We start from the raw sequence: 14,584 nt of genomic DNA on the forward strand, positions 1-14,584 counted from the left end.
TTGTATTGAATAAAATCCACATCTAGCATAACCAGTTAATGCTGCAAAGTGCTCCAGTGGCGCAATTAGGCAGCACGCGGTGGCTATAAAACAATATCTGTTGAGCAATGCCGAGGTTGTGAGTTCAAGCCTCACCTGGAGCATCTTTGTACACTGTTTTTTTCCTTTTCTTATGTCATTAGTCATTGATTATAAACTGCTACCTTAATATTTAATATGATATTACAAAGGATGGAAGAAAGAAAGAAAAAACACAAACATGATTGTGCATTTAAGTTGTCAGCACACATCTGCTTTGGTTCAAATGCACTGCATATCTTCCTTCAGTCAGCCAACAAAACAGCAATGGAAAAGATTAACATACTGTTGGTAAAGCAGTTGCATCAAATTGATTTTCTGCAATATAGCATGATAATCCATACTGACAGCTCTGGTTAGTACTAGCACATTTCTTGCTGGACTTGGTAATGCAAAGAACACAGTAAACAGCTTCACTTTTTTTCAAAAATAAATAATTGACTATTAAAAACCTATCAGTCTTAAATAAGGACATCAGTAAGCACCACTGGCATAATGGATAAGGCACTGTTCTCCTAAGCCAGTGGTTGTGGGTTTAAGTCACGTCTGAGTTGGAAGTCATTACAGCAAGTGTCTCATCACTAGAGTTGATATTTTATCCTTGCTTCAACTGTAAAACAGTCTTGCAGTGTTTAGCTTGAAAAAAATGACCACAGAAGCTAAAATATGACATTAATTATGATAACATTGTTGTTGTTGTTTTTTAAACCTTTTCTATCACCATGGACAGCTTACTCAAGTGCCATCTGGCATGCATGTTCCTTTGTTGCTCATCATTCATCACCAAAAATTATTTTCTTTTTCAATTCTTATGACTGTACTGATTGTATTGAATAAAATCTACATCTAGCATAACCAGTTAATACTGCAAAGTGCTCCAGTGGCGCAATTGGGCAGCAAGCGGTACCTATAAAACAGTATCTGTTGAGCAATGCTGAGGTTGTGAGTTCAAGCCTCACCTGTAGCATCTTTGTACACTGTTTTTTCCTTTTCTTATGTCATTAGTCATTGATTATAAACTGCTACCTTAATATTTAATATGATATTACAAAGGATGGAAGAAAGAAAGAAAAAACACAAACATGATTGTGCATTTAAGTTGTCAGCACACATCTGCTTTGGTTCAAATGCACTGCATATCTTCCTTCAGTCAGCCAACAAAACAGCAATGGAAAAGATTAACATACTGTTGGTAAAGCAGTTGCATCAAATTGATTTTCTGCAATATAGCATGATAATCCATACTGACAGCTCTGGATAGTACCAGCACATTTCTTGCTGGACTTGGTAATGCAAAGAACACAGTAAACAGCTTCAATTTTTTTCAAAAATAAATAATTGACTATTAAAAACCTAACTGTCCTAAATAAGAACATCAGTAAGCACCACTGGCATAATGGGTAAGGCACTGTTCTCCTAAGCCTGTGGTTGTGGCTTTAAGTCCCGTCTGAGTTGGAAGTCATTACAGCAAGTGTCTCATCACTAGAGTTGATATTTTATCCTTGCTTCAACTGTAAAACAGTCTTGCAGTGTTTAGCTTGTAAAAAATGACCACAGAAGCTAAAATAGGACATTAATTATGATAACATTGTTGTTGTTGTTTTTTTAAACCTTTTCTATCACCGTGGACAGCTTATTCAAGTGCCATCTGGCTTGCATGTTCCTTTGTTGCTCATCATTCATCACCAAAAATGATTTTCTTTTTCAATTCTTATGACTGTACTGATTGTATTGAATAAAATCCACATCTAGCATAACCAAATAATGCTGCAAAGCGCTCCAGTGGCGCAATTGGTCAGCACGCGGTACTTATAAGACAGTATCTGTTGAGCAATGCCGAGGTTTTGAGATCAAGCCTCACCTGGAGCATCTTTGTATACTGTTTTTTTTCCTTGTCATTAGTCATTGATTATAAACTGCTACCTTAATATTTAATAGGATATTACAAAGGATGGAAGAAAGAAAGAAAAAACACAAACATGATTGTGCATTTAAGTTGTCAGCACACATCTGCTTTGGTTCAAATGCACTGCATATCTTCCTTCAGTCAGCCAACAAAACAGCAATGGAAAAGATTAACATACTATTGGTAAAGCAGTTGCATTAAATTGATTTTCTGCAATATAGCATGATAATCCATACTGACAGCTCTGGTTAGTACCAGCACATTTCTTGCTGGACTTGGAAAAGCAAAGAACACAGTAAACAGCTTCACTTTTTTTCAAAAATAAATAATTGACTATTAAAAACCTATCAGTCTTAAATAAGGACATCAGTAAGCACCACTGGCATAATGGATAAGTCACTGCCCTCCTAAGCCAGGGGGTCCAAGTCCCATATGGGGTGGAAGTCATTACAGCAAGTGTCTCATCACTAGAGTTGATATTTTATCCTTGCTTCAACTGTAAAACAGTCTTGCAGTGTTTAGCTTGCAAAAAATTACCACAGAAGCTAAAATATGACATTTATTATGATAACATTGTTGTTGTTTTTTTTTAAACCTTTTCTATCACAGTGGACAGCTTATTCAAGTACCATCTGGCATACATGTTCCTTTGTTGCTCATCATTCATCACCAAAAATGATTTTCTTTTTCAATTCTTTTGACTGTACTGATTGTATTGAATAAAATCCACATCTAGCATAACCAATTAATGCTGCAAAGTGCTCCAGTGGCGCAATTGGTCAGCGCGCGGTACTTATAAGACAGTATCTGTTGAGCAATGCCGAGGTTGTGAGTTCAAGCCTCACCTGGAGCATCTTTGTATACTGTTTTTGTTCCTTATGTAATTAGTCATTGATTATAAACTGCTACCTTAATATTTAATATGATATTACAAAGGATGGAAGAAAGAAAGAAAAAACACAAACATGATTGTGCATTTAAGTTGTCAGCACACATCTGTTTTGGTTCAAATGCACTGCATATCTTCCTTCAGTCAGCCAACAAAACAGCAATGGAAAAGATTAACATACTGTTGGTAAAGCAGTTGCATCAAATTGATTTTCTGAAATATAGCATGATAATCCATACTGACAGCTCTGGTTAGTACCAGCACATTTCTTGCTGGACTTGGTAATGCAAAGAACACAGTAAACAGCTTCACTTTTTTTCAAAAATAAATAATTGTCTATTAAAAACCTATCAGTCTTCAATAAGGACATCAGTAAGCACCACTGGTATAATGGATAAGTCACTGCCCTCCTAAGCCAGGGGGTCCAAGTCCCATATGGGGTGGAAGTCATTACAGCAAGTGTCTCATCACTAGAGTTGATATTTTAGCCTTGCTTCAACTGTAAAACAGTCTTGCAGTGTTTAGCTTGCAAAAAATGACCACAGAAGCTAATATATGACATTTATTATGATAACATTGTTGTTGTTTTTTTTAAACCTTTTCTATCACAGTGGACAGCTTATTCAAGTACCATCTGACATGCATGTTCATTTGTTGCTCATAATTCATCACCAAAAATGATTTTCTTTTTCAATTCTTATGACTGTACTGATTGTATTGAATAAAATCCACATCTAGCATAACCAGTTAATGCTGCAAAGTGCTCCAGTGGCGCAATTAGGCAGCACGCGGTGGCTATAAAACAATATCTGATGAGCAATGCCGAGGTTGTGAGTTCAAGCCTCACCTGGAGCATCTTTGTACACTGTTTTTTTCCTTTTCTTATGTCATTAGTCATTGATTATAAACTGCTACCTTAATATTTAATATGATATTACAAAGGATGGAAGAAAGAAAGAAAAAACACAAACATGATTGTGCATTTAAGTTGTCAGCACACATCTGCTTTGGTTCAAATGCACTGCATATCTTCCTTCAGTCAGCCAACAAAACAGCAATGGAAAAGATTAACATACTGTTGGTAAAGCAGTTGCATCAAATTGATTTTCTGCAATATAGCATGATAATCCATACTGACAGCTCTGGTTAGTACTAGCACATTTCTTGCTGGACTTGGTAATGCAAAGAACACAGTAAACAGCTTCACTTTTTTTCAAAAATAAATAATTGACTATTAAAAACCTATCAGTCTTAAATAAGGACATCAGTAAGCACCACTGGCATAATGGATAAGGCACTGTTCTCCTAAGCCAGTGGTTGTGGGTTTAAGTCACGTCTGAGTTGGAAGTCATTACAGCAAGTGTCTCATCACTAGAGTTGATATTTTATCCTTGCTTCAACTGTAAAACAGTCTTGCAGTGTTTAGCTTGAAAAAAATGACCACAGAAGCTAAAATATGACATTAATTATGATAACATTATTGTTGTTGTTTTTTAAACCTTTTCTATCACCATGGACAGCTTACTCAAGTGCCATCTGGCATGCATGTTCCTTTGTTGCTCATCATTCATCACCAAAAATGATTTTCTTTTTCAATTCTTATGACTGTACTGATTGTATTGAATAAAATCTACATCTAGCATAACCAGATAATACTGCAAAGTGCTCCAGTGGCGCAATTGGGCAGCACGCGGTACCTATAAAACAGTATCTGTTGAGCAATGCTGAGGTTGTGAGTTCAAGCCTCACCTGTAGCATCTTTGTACACTGTTTTTTCCTTTTCTTATGTCATTAGTCATTGATTATAAACTGCTACCTTAATATTTAATATGATATTACAAAGGATGGAAGAAAGAAAGAAAAAACACAAACATGATTGTGCATTTAAGTTGTCAGCACACATCTGCTTTGGTTCAAATGCACTGCATATCTTCCTTCAGTCAGCCAACAAAACAGCAATGGAAAAGATTAACATACTGTTGGTAAAGCAGTTGCATCAAATTGATTTTCTGCAATATAGCATGATAATCCATACTGACAGCTCTGGATAGTACCAGCACATTTCTTGCTGGACTTGGTAATGCAAAGAACACAGTAAACAGCTTCAATTTTTTTCAAAAATAAATAATTGACTATTAAAAACCTAACTGTCCTAAATAAGAACATCAGTAAGCACCACTGGCATAATGGGTAAGGCACTGTTCTCCTAAGCCTGTGGTTGTGGCTTTAAGTCCCGTCTGAGTTGGAAGTCATTACAGCAAGTGTCTCATCACTAGAGTTGATATTTTATCCTTGCTTCAACTGTAAAACAGTCTTGCAGTGTTTAGCTTGTAAAAAATGACCACAGAAGCTAAAATATGACATTAATTATGATAACATTGTTGTTGTTGTTGTTTTTTTAAACCTTTTCTATCACCGTGGACAGCTTATTCAAGTGCCATCTGGCTTGCATGTTCCTTTGTTGCTCATCATTCATCACCAAAAATGATTTTCTTTTTCAATTCTTATGACTGTACTGATTGTATTGAATAAAATCCACATCTAGCATAACCAAATAATGCTGCAAAGCGCTCCAGTGGCGCAATTGGTCAGCACGCGGTACTTATAAGACAGTATCTGTTGAGCAATGCCGAGGTTTTGAGATCAAGCCTCACCTGGAGCATCTTTGTATACTGTTTTTTTTCCTTGTCATTAGTCATTGATTATAAACTGCTACCTTAATATTTAATAGGATATTACAAAGGATGAAAGAAAGAAAGAAAAAACACAAACATGATTGTGCATTTAAGTTGTCAGCACACATCTGCTTTGGTTCAAATGCACTGCATATCTTCCTTCAGTCAGCCAACAAAACAGCAATGGAAAAGATTAACATACTATTGGTAAAGCAGTTGCATTAAATTGATTTTCTGCAATATAGCATGATAATCCATACTGACAGCTCGGTTAGTACCAGCACATTTCTTGCTGGACTTGGAAAAGCAAAGAACACAGTAAACAGCTTCACTTTTTTTCAAAAATAAATAATTGACTATTAAAAACCTATCAGTCCTAAATAAGGACATCAGTAAGCACCACTGGCATAATGGATAAGTCACTGCCCTCCTAAGCCAGGGGGTCCAAGTCCCATATGGGGTGGAAGTCATTACAGCAAGTGTCTCATCACTAGAGTTGATATTTTATCCTTGCTTCAACTGTAAAACAGTCTTGCAGTGTTTAGCTTGCAAAAAATTACCACAGAAGCTAAAATATGACATTTATTATGATAACATTGTTGTTGTTTTTTTTTAAACCTTTTCTATCACAGTGGACAGCTTATTCAAGTACCATCTGGCATACATGTTCCTTTGTTGCTCATCATTCATCACCAAAAATGATTTTCTTTTTCAATTCTTTTGACTGTACTGATTGTATTGAATAAAATCCACATCTAGCATAACCAATTAATGCTGCAAAGTGCTCCAGTGGCGCAATTGGTCAGCGCGCGGTACTTATAAGACAGTATCTGTTGAGCAATGCCGAGGTTGTGAGTTCAAGCCTCACCTGGAGCATCTTTGTATACTGTTTTTGTTCCTTATGTAATTAGTCATTGATTATAAACTGCTACCTTAATATTTAATATGATATTACAAAGGATGGAAGAAAGAAAGAAAAAACACAAACATGATTGTGCATTTAAGTTGTCAGCACACATCTGTTTTGGTTCAAATGCACTGCATATCTTCCTTCAGTCAGCCAACAAAACAGCAATGGAAAAGATTAACATACTGTTGGTAAAGCAGTTGCATCAAATTGATTTTCTGAAATATAGCATGATAATCCATACTGACAGCTCTGGTTAGTACCAGCACATTTCTTGCTGGACTTGGTAATGCAAAGAACACAGTAAACAGCTTCACTTTTTTTCAAAAATAAATAATTGTCTATTAAAAACCTATCAGTCTTCAATAAGGACATCAGTAAGCACCACTGGTATAATGGATAAGTCACTGCCCTCCTAAGCCAGGGGGTCCAAGTCCCATATGGGGTGGAAGTCATTACAGCAAGTGTCTCATCACTAGAGTTGATATTTTAGCCTTGCTTCAACTGTAAAACAGTCTTGCAGTGTTTAGCTTGCAAAAAATGACCACAGAAGCTAATATATGACATTTATTATGATAACATTGTTGTTGTTTTTTTTAAACCTTTTCTATCACAGTGGACAGCTTATTCAAGTACCATCTGACATGCATGTTCATTTGTTGCTCATAATTCATCACCAAAAATGATTTTCTTTTTCAATTCTTATGACTGTACTGATTGTATTGAATAAAATCCACATCTAGCATAACCAGTTAATGCTGCAAAGTGCTCCAGTGGCGCAATTAGGCAGCACGCGGTGGCTATAAAACAATATCTGTTGAGCAATGCCGAGGTTGTGAGTTCAAGCCTTACCTGGAGCATCTTTGTACACTGTTTTTTTCCTTTTCTTATGTCATTAGTCATTGATTATAAACTGCTACCTTAATATTTAATATGATATTACAAAGGATGGAAGAAAGAAAGAAAAAACACAAACATGATTGTGCATTTAAGTTGTCAGCACACATCTGCTTTGGTTCAAATGCACTGCATATCTTCCTTCAGTCAGCCAACAAAACAGCAATGGAAAAGATTAACATACTGTTGGTAAAGCAGTTGCATCAAATTGATTTTCTGCAATATAGCATGATAATCCATACTGACAGCTCTGGTTAGTACTAGCACATTTCTTGCTGGACTTGGTAATGCAAAGAACACAGTAAACAGCTTCACTTTTTTTCAAAAATAAATAATTGACTATTAAAAACCTATCAGTCTTAAATAAGGACATCAGTAAGCACCACTGGCATAATGGATAAGGCACTGTTCTCCTAAGCCAGTGGTTGTGGGTTTAAGTCACGTCTGAGTTGGAAGTCATTACAGCAAGTGTCTCATCACTAGAGTTGATATTTTATCCTTGCTTCAACTGTAAAACAGTCTTGCAGTGTTTAGCTTGAAAAAAATGACCACAGAAGCTAAAATATGACATTAATTATGATAACATTATTGTTGTTGTTTTTTAAACCTTTTCTATCACCATGGACAGCTTACTCAAGTACCATCTGGCATGCATGTTCCTTTGTTGCTCATCATTCATCACCAAAAATGATTTTCTTTTTCAATTCTTATGACTGTACTGATTGTATTGAATAAAATCTACATCTAGCATAACCAGTTAATACTGCAAAGTGCTCCAGTGGCGCAATTGGGCAGCACGCGGTACCTATAAAACAGTATCTGTTGAGCAATGCTGAGGTTGTGAGTTCAAGCCTCACCTGTAGCATCTTTGTACACTGTTTTTTCCTTTTCTTATGTCATTAGTCATTGATTATAAACTGCTACCTTAATATTTAATATGATATTACAAAGGATGGAAGAAAGAAAGAAAAAACACAAACATGATTGTGCATTTAAGTTGTCAGCACACATCTGCTTTGGTTCAAATGCACTGCATATCTTCCTTCAGTCAGCCAACAAAACAGCAATGGAAAAGATTAACATACTGTTGGTAAAGCAGTTGCATCAAATTGATTTTCTGCAATATAGCATGATAATCCATACTGACAGCTCTGGATAGTACCAGCACATTTCTTGCTGGACTTGGTAATGCAAAGAACACAGTAAACAGCTTCACTTTTTGCTCAAAAATAAATAATTGACTATTAAAAACCTTACAGTCTTAAATAAGAACATCAGTAAGCACCTCTGGCATAATGGATAAGTCACTGCCCTCCTAAGCCAGGGGGTCCATGTCCCATATGGGGTGGAAGTCATTACAGCAAGTGTCTCATCACTAGAGTTGATATTTTATCCTTGCTTCAACTGTAAAACAGTCTTGCAGTATTTAGCTTGCAAAAAATGACCACAGAAGCTAAAATATGACATTTATTATGATAACATTGTTGTTGTTGTTGTTGTTTTTTAAACCTTTTCTATCACCGTGGACAGCTTATTCAAGTGCCATCTGGCATGTATGTACCTTTGTTGCTCATCATTCATCACCAAAAATTATTTTCTTTTTCAATTCTTATGACTGTACTGATTGTATTGAATAAAATCCACATCTAGCATAACCAGTTAATGCTGCAAAGTGCTCCAGTGGCGCAATTGGGCAGCACGCGGTACCTATAAAACAGTATCTGTCGAGCAATGCCGAGGTTGTGAGTTCAAGCCTCACCTGGAGCATCTTTGTATACTGTTTTTTTTTTTCCTTTTCTTATGTCATTAGTCATTGATTATAAACTGCTACCTTAATATTTAATATGATATTACAAAGGATGGAAGAAAGAAAGAAAAAACACAAACATGATTGTGCATTTAAGTTGTCAGCACACATCTGCTTTGGTTCAAATGCACTGCATATCTTCCTTCAGTCAGCCAACAAAACAGCAATGGAAAAGATTAACATACTGTTGGTAAAGCAGTTGCATCAAATTGATTTTCTGCAATATAGCATGATAATCCATACTGACAGCTCTGGTTAGTACCAGCACATTTCTTGCTGGACTTGGTAATGCAAAGAACACAGTAAACAGCTTAACTTTTTGCTCAAAAATAAATAATTGACTATTAAAAACCTAACAGTCTTAAATAAGAACATCAGTAAGCACCACTGGCATAATGGATAAGTCACTGCCCTCCTAAGCCAGGGGGTCCATGTCCCATATGGGGTGGAAGTCATTACAGCAAGTGTCTCATCACTAGAGTTGATATTTTATCCTTGCTTCAACTGTAAAACAGTCTTGCAGTGTTTAGCTTGCAAAAAATGACCACAGAAGCTAAAATATGACATTTATTATGATAACATTGTTGTTGTTGTTTTTTAAACCTTTTCTATCACCATGGACAGCTTATTCAAGTGCCATCTGGCATGCATGTTCCTTTGTTGCTCATCATTCATCACCAAAAATTATTTTCTTTTTCAATTCTTATGACTGTACTGATTGTATTGAATAAAATCCACATCTAGCATAACCAGTAAATGCTGCAAAGTGCTCCAGTGGCGCAATTGGGCAGCACGCGGTACCTCTAAAACAGTATCTGTTGAGCAATGCCAAGGTTGTGAGTTCAAGCCTCACCTGTAGCATCTTTGTATATTGTTTTTTTTTCCTTTTCTTATGTCATTAGTCATTGATTATAAACTGCTACCTTAATATTTAATATGATATTACAAAGGATGGAATAAAGAAATAAAAAACACAAACATGATTGTGCATTTAAGTTGTCAGCACACATCTGCTTTGGTTCAAATGCACTGCATATCTTCCTTCAGTCAGCCAACAAAACAGCAATGGAAAAGATTAACATACTGTTGGTAAAGCAGTTGCATCAAATTGATTTTCTGCAATATAGCATGATAATCTATACTGACAGCTCTGGTTAGTACCAGCACATTTCTTGCTGGACTTGGTAATGCAAAGAACACAGTAAACAGCTTCAATTTTTTTCAAAAATAAATAATTGACTATTAAAAACCTATCAGTCTTAAATAAAGACATCAGTAAGCACCACTGGCATAATGGATAAGGCACTGTTCTCCTAAGCCAGTGGTTGTGGGTTTAAGTCCTGTCTGAGTTGGAAGTCATTACAGCAAGTGTCTCATCACTAGAGTTGATATTTTATCCTTGCTTCAACTGTAAAACAGTCTTGCAGTGTTTAGCTTGTAAAAAATGACCACAGAAGCTAAAATATGACATTAATTATGATAACATTGTTGTTGTTGTTTTTTAAACCTTTTCTATCACCGTGGACAGCTTATTCAAGTGCCATCTGGCATGCATGTTCCTTTGTTGCTCATCATTCATCACCAAAAATGATTTTCTTTTTCAATTCTTATAACTGTACTGATTGTATTGAATAAAATCCACATCTAGCATAACCAAATAATGCTGCAAAGTGCTCCAGTGGCGCAATTGGTCAGCGCGTGGTACTTATAAGACAGTATCTGTTGAGCAATGCCGATGTTGTGAGTTCAAGCCTCACCTGGAGCAGCTTTGTATACTGTTTTTTTTTTTGTTTTCTTATGTCATTAGTCATTGATTACCTGCTACCTTAATATTTAATATATTACAAAGGATGGAAGTAAGAAAGAAAAAACACAAACATGATTGTGCATTTAAGTTGTCAGCACACATCTGCTTTGGTTCAAATGCACTGCATATCTTCCTTCAGTCAGCCAACAAAACAGCAATGGAAAAGATTAACATACTGTTGGTAAAGCAGTTGCATCAAATTGATTTTCTGCAATATAGCATGATAATCCATACTGACAGCTTTTGTTAGTACCAGCACATTTCTTGCTGGACTTGGTAATGCAAATAACACAGTAAACAGCTTCACTTTTTTTCAAAAATAAATAATTGTCTATTAAAAACCTATCAGTCTTCAATAAGGACATCAGTAAGCACCACTGGCATAATGGATAAAGCACTGTTCTCCTAAGCCAGTGGTTGTGGGTTTAAGTCCCGTCTGAGTTGGAAGTCATTACAGCAAGTGTCTCATCACTAGAGTTGATATTTTATCCTTGCTTCAACTGTAAAACAGTCTTGCAGTGTTTAGCTTGCAAAAAATGACCATAGAAGCTAAAATATGACATTTATTATGATAACATTGTTGTTGTTTTTTTTTTAAACCTTTTCTATCACAGTGGACAGCTTATTCAAGTACCATCTGACATGCATGTTCATTTGTTGCTCATAATTCATCACCAAAAATGATTTTCTTTTTCAATTCTTATGACTGTACTGATTGTATTGAATAAAATCCACATCTAGCAGAACCAACCAATGCTGCAAAGTGCTCCAGTGGTGCAATTGGTCAGCGCGCGGTACTTGTGAGAAAGTATCTGTTGAGCAATGCTAAGGTTGTGAGTTCAAGCCTCGCCTGGAGCATCTTTGTATACTGTTTTTTTTCCTGTTCTTATGTCATTGATTATAAACTGCTACCTTAATATTTAATATGATATTACAAAGGATGGAAGAAAGAAAGAAAAAACACAAACATGATTGTGCATTTAAGTTGTCAGCACACATCTGCTTTGGTTCAAATGCACTGCATATCTTCCTTCAGTCAGCCAACAAAACAGCAATGGAAAAGATTAACATACTGTTGGTAAAGCAGTTGCATCAAATTGATTTTCTGCAATATAGCATGATAATCCATACTGACAGCTCTGGTTAGTACCAGCACATTTCTTGCTGGACTTGGTAATGCAAAGAACACAGTAAACAGCTTCAATTTTTTTTTTAAATAAATAATTGACTATTAAAAACCTATCAGTCTTAAATAAGGACATCAGTAAGCACCACTGCCATAATGGATAAGGCACTGTTCTCCTAAGCCAGTGGTTGTGGGTTTAAGTCACGTCTGAGTTGGAAGTCATTACAGCAAGTGCCTTATCACTACAGTTGATATTTTATCCTTGCTTCAACTGTAAAACAGTCTTGCAGTGTTTAGCTTGTAAAAAATGACCACAGAAGCTAAAATATGACAAAAATAACATTGTTGTTGTTTTTTTTTAAACCTTTTCTATCACCGTGGGCAGCTTATTCAAGTGCCATCTGGCATGCATGTTCCTTTGTTGCTCATCATTCATCACCAAAAATGATTTTCTTTTTCAATTCTTATGACTGTACTGATTGTATTGAATAAAATCCACATCTAGCATAACAAATTAATGCTAGAAAGTGCTCCAGTGGCGCAATTGGTCTGTGCACGGTACTTATAAGACAGTATCTGTTGAGCAATGCCGAGGTTTTGAGTTCAAGCCTCACCTGGAGCATCTTTGTATACTGTTTTTTTTCCTTGTCATTAGTCATTGATTATAAACTGCTACCTTAATATTTAATATGATATTACAAAGGATGGAAGAAAGAAAGAAAGCACTCAAACATGATTGTGCATTTAAGTTGTCAGCACACATCTGCTTTGGTTCAAATGCACTGTATATCTTCCTTCAGTCAGCCAACAAAACAGCAATGGAAAAGATTAACATACTGTTGGTAAAGCAGTTGCATCAAATTGATTTTCTGCAATATAGCATGATAATCCATACTGACAGCTCTGGTTAGTACCAGCACATTTCTTGCTGGACTTGGTAATGCAAAGAACACAGTAAACAGCTTCACTTTTTTTCAAAAATAAATAATTGACTATTAAAAACCAATCAGTCTTAAATAAGGACATCAGTAAGCACCACTGGCATAATGGATAAGGCACTGTTCTCCTAAGCCAGTGGTTGTGGGTTTAAGTCCCGTCTGAGTTGGAAGTCATTACAGCAAGTGCCTCATATTTGGAGTTGATATTTTATCCTTGCTTCAACCGTAAAACAGTCTTGCAGTGTTTAGCTTGTAAAAAATGACCACAGAAGCTAAAATATGACAAAAATAACATTGTTGTTGTTTTTTTTAAAACCTTTTCTATCATCGTGGGCAGCTTATTCAAGTGCCATCTGGCATGCATGTTCCTTTGTTGCTCATCATTCATCACCAAAAATTATTTTCTTTTTCAATTCTTATGACTGTACTGATTGTATTGAATAAAATCCACATCTAGCATAACAAATTAAAACTACAAAGTGCTCCAGTGGCGCAATTGGTCTGCGTGCGGTACTTATAAGACAGTATCTGTTGAGCAATGCCGAGGTTTTGAGTTTAAGCCTCACCTGGAGCATCTTTGTATACTGTTTTTTTTCCTTGTCATTAGTCATTGATTATAAACTGCTACCTTAATATTTAATATGATATTACAAAGGATGGAAGAAAGAAAGAAAAAACACAAACATGATTGTGCATTTAAGTTGTCAGCACACATCTGCTTTGGTTCAAATGCACTGCATATCTTCCTTCAGTCAGCCAACAAAACAGCAATGGAAAAGATTAACATACTGTTGGTAAAGCAGTTGCATCAAATTGATTTTCTGCAATATAGCATGATAATCCATACTGACAGCTCTGGTTAGTACCAGCACATTTCTTGCTGGACTTGGTAATGCAAAGAACACAGTAAACAGCTTCACTTTTTTTCAAAAATAAATAATTGACTATTAAAAACCTATCAGTCTTAAATAAGGACATCAGTAAGCACCACTGCCATAATGTATAAGGCACTGTTCTCCTAAGCCAGTGGTTGTGGGTTTAAGTCCCGTCTGAGTTGGAAGTCATTACAGCAAGTGCCTCATCACTAGAGTTGATATTTTATCCTTGCTTCAACTGTAAAACAGTCTTGCAGTGTTTAGCTTGAAAAAAATGACCACAGAAGCTAAAATATGACATTAATTATTATAACATTGTTGTTGTTGTTTTTTAAACCTTTTCTATCACCGTGGATAGCTTATTCAAGTGCCATCTGGCATGCATGTTCCTTTGTTGCTCATCATTCATCACCAAAAATGATTTTCTTTTTCAATTCTTATGACTGTACTGATTGTATTGAATAAAATCCACATCTAGCATAACCAATCAATGCTGCAAAGTGCTCCAGTGGCGCAATTGGTCAGCGCGCGGTACTTATAAGACAGTATCTGTTGAGCAATGCTGAGGTTGTGAGTTCAAGCCTCACCAGGAGCATCTGTATATACTGTTTTTTTTCCTTTTCTTATGTCATTAGTCATTGATTATAAACTGCTACCTTAATATTTAATATGATATTAC

At 35.9% G+C, this 14,584-nt stretch overlaps 3 non-coding genes across 3 annotated transcripts; all 3 read left to right on the plus strand.

The window, feature by feature from the left end:
• The first annotated feature begins 2,744 nt into the window (after nt 1–2,744).
• TRNAI-UAU (transfer RNA isoleucine (anticodon UAU)) lies at nt 2,745–2,837 on the plus strand. The gene is given in 2 exon segments: nt 2,745–2,782; nt 2,802–2,837. It is a non-coding gene; the product is annotated as a tRNA-Ile (tRNA).
• Nucleotides 2,838–6,331: 3,494 nt separating this feature from the next.
• TRNAI-UAU (transfer RNA isoleucine (anticodon UAU)) lies at nt 6,332–6,424 on the plus strand. Its single transcript is given in 2 exon segments — nt 6,332–6,369; nt 6,389–6,424. It is a non-coding gene; the product is annotated as a tRNA-Ile (tRNA).
• A 4,407-nt stretch (nt 6,425–10,831) lies between these two features.
• TRNAI-UAU (transfer RNA isoleucine (anticodon UAU)) lies at nt 10,832–10,924 on the plus strand. Its single transcript is given in 2 exon segments — nt 10,832–10,869; nt 10,889–10,924. It is a non-coding gene; the product is annotated as a tRNA-Ile (tRNA).
• Nucleotides 10,925–14,584: the final 3,660 nt, after the last annotated feature.

This window comes from Pseudophryne corroboree, chromosome 4 (genome assembly GCF_028390025.1).
Source record: "Pseudophryne corroboree isolate aPseCor3 chromosome 4, aPseCor3.hap2, whole genome shotgun sequence".
NCBI lineage: Eukaryota > Metazoa > Chordata > Amphibia > Anura > Myobatrachidae > Pseudophryne > Pseudophryne corroboree.